Source organism: Gadus chalcogrammus, chromosome 19 (assembly GCF_026213295.1).
Source record: "Gadus chalcogrammus isolate NIFS_2021 chromosome 19, NIFS_Gcha_1.0, whole genome shotgun sequence".
In the NCBI taxonomy this organism is placed as follows: Eukaryota; Metazoa; Chordata; class Actinopteri; order Gadiformes; family Gadidae; genus Gadus; species Gadus chalcogrammus.
Genome location: NC_079430.1, coordinates 1,071,903 through 1,085,734, shown reverse-complemented (window position 1 = coordinate 1,085,734; position 13,832 = coordinate 1,071,903). Strand labels below are relative to the sequence as shown.

General features: G+C 40.0%; 1 long non-coding RNA gene across 1 annotated transcript; it reads right to left on the bottom strand.

Annotated features, from left to right (window-relative positions):
- Window positions 1-1,074: 1,074 nt before the first annotated feature.
- Window positions 1,075-2,298, bottom strand: LOC130372734 (uncharacterized). The gene is made up of 3 exons (XR_008893400.1): window positions 2,145-2,298; window positions 1,917-2,013; window positions 1,075-1,367 (listed from the first exon to the last, which is right to left on the bottom strand). It is a non-coding gene; the product is annotated as an uncharacterized LOC130372734 (long non-coding RNA).
- Window positions 2,299-13,832: the final 11,534 nt, after the last annotated feature.

Genomic DNA, 13,832 nt, shown 5'->3' with positions numbered 1-13,832 from the left:
TCAGGAAACCAGGAGAAGGAGAACTTCCTGAGGGAATGCATCAGCTGGGTGGCAAGCTGGCAGTTCAGGTCAGTCAATAAGAAAAGACAAACAATCTAACTGCACCAAATCAACATCTAGGCTAAGGAACACACTAACAACCCCCCCCCCCCCCCAGATCTCAGCGTAAGCCACCACCTTCCCAGCACGGAATGTGCCTCTCCATAAAAAGTGTCCTTCTTGTCCACAAGAGGTGCACAGATACAGGAATGAAGTATCTGTGCACCTCAAAATTGAACCAGGACTGCATTGAGGTAGGTCAACACACAATTACTTTGCAAATAAAAAAGTTACCTGTTGAAAACTAGGATTTTGACCACCTGCTTTTTTATTTTTTAAGAACCTATTCTCCTTGATTCGGGGCAAAGGGGGGCACAAATACAATCCCAGTGCGAGGGAATTCACCGCTGCACTCAGGGGTTTGAGTGTAGCCAACATTTTACCTGCTCTTTCTGCATCGACTGCATCAAACTGCGAGCTGGATGACGGGACAACCCTCCTAGCCAGTATGTCAGAGGACGCAATCCCCTCCACCTCAACAGCTCCAATGACCTCAATGGCCCTCCCTACCACCCTGACAACAGAGATTGAGGATGAAGAACCAGTGGTATCGGACATTGTGGAAGATCAGGTCAACTCAACAAGACAAAATACTGCATTGACACACCGCTACAGTCATAAATCACATGAAAGACATTCACGTATGATCATGCTCATATTCAATGTAACACTGTATATTCTCTTACTTGTAGATTGTTGGCGATTGCATCCAGGAGGAGGGCCTGTTCTACGTTGCTGGCTGGCTTGTCCGGGTCCTTCAAAAGGAGGAAATTGTCCAGGCCTGTCCACACTGTGAGGTGCTGCTGTTGGGTGCCAGACATCAGGACCACAGCTACGCCACAAGTGAGGACCACCCCTTCCTGGAGGCAAAAAAATACACGGCAACGGCAAACCTAATGAGGCCTTCGGAAGGGTTTTTCGCTGCCATGCAGCTTTTGGAGGGGGAATTTGGACGGAACATCGAAGCTTGGCCTCTCACCCAGATCACCAAAAAAATGGAGAGGGCTCTGGGCAGTCTAGGGGTGTTCAAAAGCCTCTTCAGCTCACACCCTGAGCATGCAATTCTATTGTAAACAATAGCAATAAAAGAAATTGTGATGTGCAGGCTCGGGGGGCAAATCCGTGAGAGGAACAGGAGGCTGAGCAAACAGCAAACGGCCAAAGCAGCTCAGAGAAAGATGTCCACCTTCACGGCCTGAATGGAGCTGGAGGATCGTTGCTGTGTCTGGCTGTGGAGGGAGCTAGATGGAGCAGTCTTCAAATTATTCCTGTGGAGAATATAATAATAAAAAGATTAAAAAAATGTAAAACAATTAAAAATTTAATATATATCTTTTAGTAAAGTAAATAAATATGTTTTGGAATACGCTATAAATATAAATGATCATTTGAGGTTGTTCTTTTACTACATGCAACGATTGTTGTTTATTAATTTGTCCTTTAACATTGCTCTACATTGTTCTACAAAAGAAAATCAAACTTCAATTAATGTGCCCCTGCATTTTAACTGAGTCAAGTAGGTATACGCTTTGACCAGAGAAAAATCAATAACTTAATGATCGTGCGCTCCGTCTTCTTTTCAGCCATCATTATTTCTTTTCTACAGGATAATTCGCATGGGAGAAGACGACAGGTGAAAAAATATGCATTTTATTTCACACCTGGGATGCTATGTAGCACACACCAGGGTCATCAAAATGTATTAAGTATCACGCCTGGCTTCAGAAAATGGGTTACATATAATACCAAAAGTACGATATCATCATTATATTGATATATTAATTAATCCGTAAATCAAATGATGTTAATACATATACCGTTCTTTTACTTTTCAATAGCCACCATAAATTGGCTAGGCTACATAGCCGATAATCAGCCGACAGCCAGCATCCAGTCAGCTGATATCAGCTAGCACTAGATAGAGAAAAAAAACACTCTGTAAGTAACATACATATGTGAAACATTCGCCCATTTCTTGTTTTGACATTAACTCACTAAAACTCTAACAAGTGCATTAAACAAAAAATAAAGCCATAAAGCCTTACCTCCACGTGGCGGGGAAAACGGAAGTGCCGAAGTGATTCAGAAACTGCCGTAAAGCAGTACCTCTGACAGTGTGACGTCATCGCATTTTTTGAACACCTTTTTAGAACAGATACGTGACCTTAAAAAATGCAATATTCAGCTGAGTTTATTATTTTAGCCCCACCCTTTGATAGCAACTTTCAAATTACTTGACAAAAAATTACATCGTGAGAAAAGTGGATTCTGAGGGTAAAACCCCGTTGGCTCCCATTCATTCTGGACTCGCCTACGAGCGCCCCGCGTGGTCAAAGATTATTACTGCAACCAGTCCAGAAACCCGGAAATAACCCGCGAGTGCCAGTTCTCCTCATATTAGACATTCTCTGGTTGGACTTAGAACGCCAAGTTACGACCAGGCGTAGTTACGACCAGGCTTACGCCCAGTTGGTGCAACCGGCCCCAGGGGCGGCGCCAAACGGTTGCTTGCCGTTGCTATAGCAACTCCAAGCAATTACTCAGAAACCCCAGAGCAACCCCTGATTTTTTGTCAAACTCAAACAACATATTTGAAATAATGCCATTTTCCGTAAAATGGTATTAAATAAGTTCAACTAAACCTATGGCCGAATGCGGTACCCGTCACCATACCGACCATTCCTGTCATATGAATCACCAGATTAAGTGCATAATCACTGAGTAGCGTCAACATTTCAGGGCCGTGACTGGACTGTCGTTCAAATCAACACGAGTCAGCCTGGGACTCTCCTCTCCTCCCCTCCCCCTCACCGTGCCCAGTTCCCGAAAGAAAACATACACACAATTAACACAAACTATCCCAAGCAATATGTACAATATTAATTATTATTTTATGTACATGAAACAATAATTTCATTAATAGCAGTCTTACGAAAAATAAATAACATTTCAAATATGCGGACATCTCGCGGCGAGATTATCAGTCAGAGATGTTCGTTGCCGGCTCGTTGGCGCTTAAAAAATATGGACAAGTTTTTACTATTTCGAAAGAAATCAAGTTCAAACACGACTCGCGATGGCGAGGCTGAGGATGGGCTCGTTAATAGCCAGACTTGTGTTGGACTTGGCAGTTGTTCGGAGGGGGGTTATGCTGAGGTCAAGAAACGGAAGAAAATATTGTAGCCTACACAGTTCTGAATTAGCAATACAATGTTAGCACATGCTTGCTAGCAATGTTGGTGTGTTAAACCGTATGGATTAAAGTGGAATATTGCAAGAAGTCCTGATCAAGACATCGATTTAAGGTAGGCCGTTTGGTAATTAAGTTTGCCCGTCGCAGCATATTGACTTGGGGCCCATGTGATTTTGTTTTGAAGTAGAACTAGATTATAGGTTTGGCTCATGCCAAAGGATGGGTTTATCGTAGCCTGGTATGATCCGCCCTTAATAGAAGTATTATGAAGTATAATAGTATCAACAATAATAGCAACTATTGTATTAATGTTCCACATAGGCCTACATTTGAGACGTATCGCGCAACTAATGTGAATGCTTTGGAATGTACCGTGGCGACGGTGGGTCTGAGATGTGCAATTCACCACTATTGACAGGACAGCTAACCTTGTAGTTGGGGGACTGCTGACACTGCGGTCAAGTGAGCCGCCATTCGTCCATCCGCGGTTAAGCCAGCCGTAACACAAAATCTTCGTGCGCCTCTACTCTAAACAGCCTTTGTGCGGTATCTCGCAACGTTCTCAAAATAAAAGCCTTCACCTACGGTTGTGTGTTTGTGTGGATCGCTGCAAACGCTATCGGCGTGAAAACGTCCACTACGAAAAAGGGTTTTCAAAGGACCAAGCATGCACGTGAGGTTTTCAAAGGACATTTTCCCCGAAACTATACAGTGAAATCATGTGGTTCCTTGTGCAGAAGTAGTCGGGACAACAGTTAGTATATTCATATCATTCAGTCCCGGAACTTATGTATATTTTTGTCTATAGGTCACTTCAAAATGCTAAGAAAATGCAATTTGCAAAGGCCAAAATATGCATAGGTGAGGTTTTCTAAGGACATTTATTCAAAATCTATACAGTAAAATCGCATTGATAGGCCTACTTTTGTACAAGTAGTCAGCACAGCGTTCTCAAAATCTGTACAGTAAAATCACATGGTTCCGTGTGTACAGGTAGTCAGCACAAGGGTGAATATGGTCATGTCAGTCAGTGCCGGAACTTATGTATTATTTTGTCTATAGCCCACTTCAAAGTGCTAAGAAAATGCAATTGGCAAAGGCCAAAATATGCATAGGTGAGGTTTTCAAAGGACATTTTCTAAATATCTATACAGTAAAATCACATGGTTACGTGTGTACAAGTAGTCAGTATAACACTTACTATGGTCCTGTCAGTCAGTGCCGGAACTTATCTATTATTTTGTCTATAGCTCCCTTCAAAGTGCCAACATAATGCAATTTGCATAGGCGAGAATATGCATGTGTACATTTTTCAAATGAAAATTTCTCAAAATCTATAGAGTAAAATCACATAGTTCCTTGTGTACAAGTAGTCAGCGCAGTGGTTAATATGGTCATATCAGTCAGTGCCTGAACTTATGCGAAATTCGGTCTTTAGCTCACTTCAAAGTGCTGACATAATGCAATTTGCAAAGGTGAGAATATGCATGTGTACGTCTTTCAAATGACATTTTCTCTAAATCTATACAGTAAAATCAAATGGTTCCGTGTGTACAAGTAGTCGGTACACCAGTTAGTATGGTCATATCAGTCAGTGCCTGAACTTATGCGAAATTCGGTCTTTAGCTCACTTCAAAGTGCTGACATAATGCAATTTGCAAAGGTGAGAATATGCATGTGTACGTCTTTCAAATGACATTTTCTCTAAATCTATACAGTAAAATTACATAGTTCCTTGTGTACAAGTAGTCAGCGCAGTGGTTAATATGGTCATATCAGTCAGTGCCTGAACTTATGCGAAATTCGGTCTTTAGCTCACTTCAAAGTGCTGACATAATGCAATTTGCAAAGGTGAGAATATGCATGTGTACGTCTTTCAAATGACATTTTCTCTAAATCTATACAGTAAAATCACATAGTTCCTTGTGTACAAGTAGTCGGTACACCAGTTAGTATGGTCATATCAGTCAGTGCCTGAACTTATGCGAAATTCGGTCTTTAGCTCACTTCAAAGTGCTGACATAATGCAATTTTGCAAAGGCGAGAATATGCATGTGTACATTTTTCAAATGAAAATTTCTCAAAATCTATAGAGTAAAATCACATAGTTCCTTGTGTACAAGTAGTCAGCGCAGTGGTTAATATGGTCATATCAGTCAGTGCCTGAACTTATGCGAAATTCGGTCTTTAGCTCACTTCAAAGTGCTGACATAATGCAATTTTGCAAAGGCGAGTATATGCATGTGTACATTTTTCAAATGAAAATTTCTCAAAATCTATAGAGTAAAATCACATAGTTCCTTGTGTACAAGTAGTCAGCGCAGTGGTTAATATGGTCATATCAGTCAGTGCCTGAACTTATGTGAAATTCGGTCTATAGCTCACTTCAAAGTGCAGACATAATGCAATTTGCAAAGGTGAGACTATGCATGTGTACGTTTTCAAAATGACATTTTCTCTAAATCTATACAGTAAAATCAAATGGTTCCTTGTGTACAAGTAGTCAGCACACCGGTTAATATGGTGATATCAGTCAGTGCCTGAACTTATGTGAAATTCTGTCTATAGCTCACTTCAAAGTGCTGACATAATGCAAGTTTTCAAAGGCGAGAATATGCATTTGTACGTTTTTCACCTAATGTTCTAGGTAATTGTCTGCTACTGACTTCTCTTTGCGGACCTACATTTCAACAGTAATGGCAACATAGATGAAGCTCGAACCATTGAGGAGGCACGCTACGCTGTTTGCTATTCGCGGTTTCAGAAAGGTGGCTGGGTAGTCCGCCCCATCAAGGAGAAACCATCTTACGGTTAGTAGTTTCACTTAGTTTCTCAATATCTTTTATGTCAATCTATCTTTTTTTATGCAAGTCATTCATGTTCCTGATTGTGTTCTTAACATTTCTCTCCTCAAGGATATGCAACAAATCTTATGGTCTCTCTGGTAGAGGAATACTCTAGATCACCACAGGCCCTACAAGAAAGCAGTGCTGTCTTGTCTTGTGCTGCCCCGCCCCCCCTCACCACTTCCCTCCAGAAGGTTGCCAAGGATGAGGCAGTCAGCCTCCATCTCGCACGACACTCGCGTTTTAACGTGTAATAAAACATACGTGAAAGAAATTGGGAGAAAACGGGTATCGGTACTCTTTAGTTCGTTTATTAGTTACAATGGAACTGAGTTGATGGTATAGTGTATGATGACAACATCAGTGAATGAGATGATGAGAATATATTTTTGGACTATTTATTATGCTACCTTTCTTCTTTTTTAACGACTCCAGTGTGTGAGTGCATTGAATTTCCCGTGCAATGACAAATAAATCGAATCTAATCTAATACATTTTACCAGTACAGTTTTTCACTATGAATTTAGTCATTGTCTTCCAAACGGGGCAATTGGAAACCTTTACATGCTCGTCTTTCTCTTACAAACTTCCTCCTTTTTGCTGCAACAACACATGAAGGTATGGCTTTCCTGATGTCCCTGCCTGGAACTCCGTCCGCCCAGCGGACAACCTGCCTGTATGCTGTGTATCGGAACTGTCTGGTGGAGATGGGGACATAAACCATGTTTTCATAGTAAACCATTTCAATGATAAATATTGCTTGTACTGTTGGCTGATATTCTACTGTACTACACAACACCAAAGTTGTTTCTATAGGAAGTAAATGGAAACCTCAGGAGTTTAAAAACCTGCTTAACAGGATTTATTGTGTGTATATATATATATATATATATATATATATATATATATATATATATATATATATATATATATATATACATACACACACATGTATATGTATATGAAAAATGTACACATGCATAGTCGCCTTTGCAAAATTGCATTATGTCAGCACTTTGAGGTGAGCTATAGACAGAATTCCACATAAGTTCAGGCACTGACTGATATGACCATATTAACCGCTGTGCTGACTACTTGTACACAAGGAACTATGTGATTTTACTGTATAGATTTAGAGAAAATGTAATTTGAAAAATGTACACATGCATATTCTCACCTTTGCAAATTGCATTATGTCAGCACTTTGAAGTGAGCTATAGACCGAATTTCACATAAGTTCAGGCACTGACTGATATGACCATACTAACTGGTGTACCGACTACTTGTACACACGGAACCATTTGATTTTACTGTATAGATTTAGAGAAAATGTCATTTGAAAAACGTACACATGCATATTCTCGCCTTTGCAAAATTGCATTATGTCAGCACTTTGAAGTGAGCTATAGACAGAATTTCACATAAGTTCAGGCACTGACTGATATCACGATATTAACCGGTGTGCTGACTACTTGTACACAAGGAACTATGTGATTTTACTGTCTAGATTTAGAGAAAATGTCATTTGAAAGACGTACACATGCATATTCTCACCTTTGCAAATTGTATTATGTCAGCACTTTGAAGTGAGCTAAAGACCGAATTTCGCATAAGTTCAGGCACTGACTGATATGACCATATTAACCAGTGTGCTGACTACTTTTACACAAGGAACTATGTGATTTTTCTGTATAGATTTTGAGAAATTTTCATTTGAAAAATGTACACATGCATATTGTCGCCTTTGCAAAATTGCATTATGTCAGCACTTTGAGGTGAGCTATAGACAGAATTTCACATAAGTTCAGGCACTGACTGATATGACCATATTAACCGCTGTGCTGACTACTTGTACACAAGGAACTATGTGATTTTACTGTATAGATTTAGAGAAAATGTAATTTGAAAAACGTACACATGCATATTCTAGCCTTTGCAAATTGCATTATGTCAGCACTTTGAAGTGAGCTATAGACCGAATTTCACATAAGTTCAGGCACTGACTGATATGACCATACTAATTGGTGTACCGACTACTTGTACACACGGAACCATTTGATTTTACTGTATAGATTTAGAGAAAATGTCATTTGAAAAACGTACACATGCATATTCTCGCCTTTGCAAAATTGCATTATGTCAGCACTTTGAAGTGAGCTAAAGACCGAATTTCACATAAGTTCAGGCACTGACTGATATCACGATATTAACCGGTGTGCTGACTACTTGTACACAAGGAACTATGTGATTTTACTGTCTAGATTTAGAGAAAATGTCATTTGAAAAATGTACACATGCATATTGTCGCCTTTGCAAAATTGCATTATGTCAGCACTTTGAAGTGAGCTATAGACAGAATTTCACATAAGTTCAGGCACTGACTGATATGACCTTATTAACCGCTGTGCTGACTACTTGTACACACGGAACCATTTGATTTTACTGTATAGATTTAGAGAAAATGTCATTTGAAAAACGTACACATGCATATTCTCGCCTTTGCAAAATTGCATTATGTCAGCACTTTGAAGTGAGCTAAAGACCGAATTTCACATAAGTTCAGGCACTGACTGATATCACGATATTAACCGGTGTGCTGACTACTTGTACACAAGGAACTATGTGATTTTACTGTCTAGATTTAGAGAAAATGTCATTTGAAAAATGTACACATGCATATTGTCGCCTTTGCAAAATTGCATTATGTCAGCACTTTGAAGTGAGCTATAGACAGAATTTCACATAAGTTCAGGCACTGACTGATATGACCTTATTAACCGCTGTGCTGACTACTTGTACACAAGGAACTATGTGATTTTACTGTATAGATTTAGAGAAAATGTCATTTGAAAAACGTACACATGCATATTCTCACCTTTGCAAAATTGCATTATGTCAGCACTTTGAGGTGAGCTATAGACAGAATTTCACATAAGTTCAGGCACTGACTGATATGACCATATTAACCGCTGTGCTGACTACTTGTACACAAGGAACTATGTGATTTTACTGTATAGATTTAGAGAAAATGTAATTTGAAAAATGTACACATGCATATTCTCACCTTTGCAAATTGCATTATGTCAGCACTTTGGAGTGAGCTATAGACCGAATTTCACATAAGTTCAGGCACTGACTGATATGACCATACTAACTGGTGTACCGACTACTTGTACACACGGAACCATTTGATTTTACTGTATAGATTTAGAGAAAATGTCATTTGAAAAACGTACACATGCATATTCTCGCCTTTGCAAAATTGCATTATGTCAGCACTTTGAAGTGAGCTAAAGACCGAATTTCACATAAGTTCAGGCACTGACTGATATCACGATATTAACCGGTGTGCTGACTACTTGTACACAAGGAACTATGTGATTTTACTGTCTAGATTTAGAGAAAATGTCATTTGAAAAATGTACACATGCATATTGTCGCCTTTGCAAAATTGCATTATGTCAGCACTTTGAAGTGAGCTATAGACAGAATTTCACATAAGTTCAGGCACTGACTGATATGACCTTATTAACCGCTGTGCTGACTACTTGTACACAAGGAACTATGTGATTTTACTTTATAGATTTAGAGAAAATGTCATTTGAAAAACGTACACATGCATATTCTCACCTTTGCAAAATTGCATTATGTCAGCACTTTGAGGTGAGCTATAGACAGAATTTCACATAAGTTCAGGCACTGACTGATATGACCATATTAACCGCTGTGCTGACTACTTGTACACAAGGAACTATGTGATTTTACTGTATAGATTTAGAGAAAATGTCATTTGAAAAATGTACACATGCATATTCTCACCTTTGCAAATTGCATTATGTCAGCACTTTGAAGTGAGCTATAGACCGAATTTCACATAAGTTCAGGCACTGACTGATATGACCATACTAACTGGTGTACCGACTACTTGTACACACGGAACCATTTGATTTTACTGTATAGATTTAGAGAAAATGTCATTTGAAAAACGTACACATGCATATTCTCGCCTTTGCAAAATTGCATTATGTCAGCACTTTGAAGTGAGCTATAGACAGAATTTCACATAAGTTCAGGCACTGACTGATATGACCATATTAACCGCTGTGCTGACTACTTGTGCACAAGGAACTATGTGATTTTACTGTATAGATTTAGAGAAAATGTCATTTGAAAAACGTACACATGCATATTCTCACCTTTGCAAATTGCATTATGTCAGCACTTTGAAGTGAGCTATAGACCGAATTTCACATAAGTTCAGGCACTGACTGATATGACCATACTAACTGGTGTACCGACTACTTGTACACACGGAACCATTTGATTTTACTGTATAGATTTAGAGAAAATGTCATTTGAAAAACGTACACATGCATATTCTCGCCTTTGCAAAATTGCATTATGTCAGCACTTTGAAGTGAGCTAAAGACCGAATTTCACATAAGTTCAGGCACTGACTGATATCACGATATTAACCGGTGTGCTGACTACTTGTACACAAGGAACTATGTGATTTTACTGTCTAGATTTAGAGAAAATGTCATTTGAAAAATGTACACATGCATATTGTCGCCTTTGCAAAATTGCATTATGTCAGCACTTTGAGGTGAGCTATAGACAGAATTTCACATAAGTTCAGGCACTGACTGATATGACCTTATTAACCGCTGTGCTGACTACTTGTACACAAGGAACTATGTGATTTTACTGTATAGATTTAGAGAAAATGTAATTTGAAAAATGTACACATGCATATTCTCACCTTTGCAAATTGCATTATGTCAGCACTTTGAAGTGAGCTATAGACCGAATTTCACATAAGTTCAGGCACTGACTGATATGACCATACTAACTGGTGTACCGACTACTTGTACACACGGAACCATTTGATTTTACTGTATAGATTTAGAGAAAATGTCATTTGAAAAACGTACACATGCATATTCTCGCCTTTGCAAAATTGCATTATGTCAGCACTTTGAAGTGAGCTATAGACAGAATTTCACATAAGTTCAGGCACTGACTGATATGACCATATTAACCGCTGTGCTGACTACTTGTACACAAGGAACTATGTGATTTTACTGTATAGATTTAGAGAAAATGTCATTTGAAAAACGTACACATGCATATTCTCACCTTTGCAAATTGCATTATGTCAGCACTTTGAAGTGAGCTATAGACCGAATTTCACATAAGTTCAGGCACTGACTGATATGACCATACTAACTGGTGTACCGACTACTTGTACACACGGAACCATTTGATTTTACTGTATAGATTTAGAGAAAATGTAATTTGAAAAACGTACACATGCATATTCTGCTGGTCAATGGATTCGAAGGTCCGCACTGGCGGCCAACTTGCCACCGTCAGCCGCTCACCCATAACACTGTGTTGACTTGGTAGTGGTACATGCACTTTTTAAATAACCATAACCACCTTGCTACATTTTCAAACAGTTTGTTTTGTTATAAACATCAGAGATGTAGTTACGGCACTGTATACTTGATACTGATGAATAATTATGTTAGATTTTTTAAAAAGTTTAAATGTTCTAAAATAGGTACAATATTATAACCACGTTAATAATGTTTGTAAGAAACCAAACCGTTTGTAAACCGTTTGAAAATGTAGCAAGTTATGGTTATTTAAAAAGTACATGTACCACTACCAACACAATGTTATGGGTGAGCAGCTGACTGGCAAGATGTCCGCAAGTGCGGACATTCTAGACGCCGCCGTAAGACAGCTAGTGTTCTATATATCTACGCACGTAGGTGAAGGCTTTTATTTTGAAAACGTTGCGAGATACCAACCAAAGGATGTTTAGAGTAAAGGCGCACGAAGATTTTGTGTGACGGCTGGCTGAACCGCGGATGAACGAATGGTGGCTCACTTGACCGCAGTCTGCTGACGGGCTGTTGATTGAGAGAACTATGTTGTTTGTTATATGTCGTGTGGCCGCAGTGCCACCTGGACTAGCAGTGAATGTGTACATGCCGCTGGGCTATTTTCATGTTGGCCTTCTTAAAGATCTTCCTCTATATTGTTCTATGTCTTTACGTCTTTATATCTGTGCGTTTGTGAGGGAGAGGGAGAAAGATAGCGCACGTTGAACTGTCAAATGATACGATCACACTCAATCACAGTGGTGAGATTAGTCTGTGTTGTTACTGTACTGTAAACTTGCCTCGTACGGGACCGCAACCACCCCAACCCGTGCCGAAAATGTCTTCCCGGCCGTGCCTCTGCCAAATTCAGGTGTTTTGATCAAGGTTTTTTTTTTTGACCAGCAACCTCTTGAATTCATACAGCAACTGTTAAGCAACTGCAACAAATTATTTCTGGCGCCGCCACTGACACACACACTTATTGGCGATAATAAGTCATTGGCCTATACCTGCAACTCAGCAGGATTTGTAGCACAGGAAAGGCAACCTCACAATAATTGTTACAAATAAATGCATCTTTATTTAACCAAAACATGATAAAAGAAATACATAATTGATGCAATTTTTGGCGATTTGAACGAATACGAACGAAACGACTTAAAGCAACTCAATACGAACAGTTCCTTACATTAATTGACAGTAATACATTTCACCTATGAAATGCATTTTTTCCGTGCAAAATCCTCCACGATATCATCAAACTCCAGTGCATTGGTAAGGTCGCTCTCAATTGCCATGAGAGAAAGTGCCTTGAGGCGTTTTTGTGACATTTTCGTCCTCAGTTCATTTTTTATCCTGGACAGAGGAGAGAATGACCGCTCCCCTTCGCAATTAATGACGGGCAGAGTCAGAAAAAGCCGTAGCGCTACATACACATTTGGAAACATGTGTATGTAGGGCCCTGGGCCCCACTGTTAGTAACTTGTGGGGCCCTGGACCCCACTGTTAGTAACTTGTGGTCAGGGGGGCCCAAGGGCCCCCCTGACCTTGGGCCCCTGGGCATGTGCCCGGTGTGCCCGTGCAGTAATCCACCCATGCATGGTGGGTCAAGTTTCTGTGTTTGATAAATAAACCCCTTTTCTCTAATAATGTTTCCGACCATATAATTTCTGTGGACATTATGCGGCAAGCTTTGGCTATAGGCGTACACTTAAATACACTTAAATAATTAATTCATCTGTCAAGTCAGTAGCTCGTTGTATAAACATTTTATATGGATATGAATTAATGAGTTTGACGTAAACCAAATTAGTTAACTTGTGTAATGTGATAACTAATAAATTAAAAGTCATGCTTCCAAGGGAAAAATATTAGTCAGTGCGCATACCCAAACGTAGCACATTGTACTGGTGGGGAAACACGCCAGCATCTGACAGAAAATAATCTGCCAGCTGCTCCCTGACAAGGGCCGCTCTTTGAGATGGTCTGGCTCTGCCGACCGAACACCGTGGTCCGTCGACCATATTCCGGTCCCCCTCAACATGCTGCCTCCACTCTCCAGGCTGGACCTCTCCGGTGTCAGCGGTCGTATCCACAAAGGAGGCGGGCATGTATCTGGCTCGTTCGGTGGATGCCAGGAAGTTGTGGAGAGCCACGCACGCCTTCACAATTTTCACCGCCTTTTCAGGTTGGCAGTCAATTGGACGGCCAAAGATTCGGAGGCGCGCAGCCAATATGCCAAAGGCATTCTCCACTACGCGTCTCGCCCTGGCCTGTCGGTAGTTGTAGATGCGCTTCCTA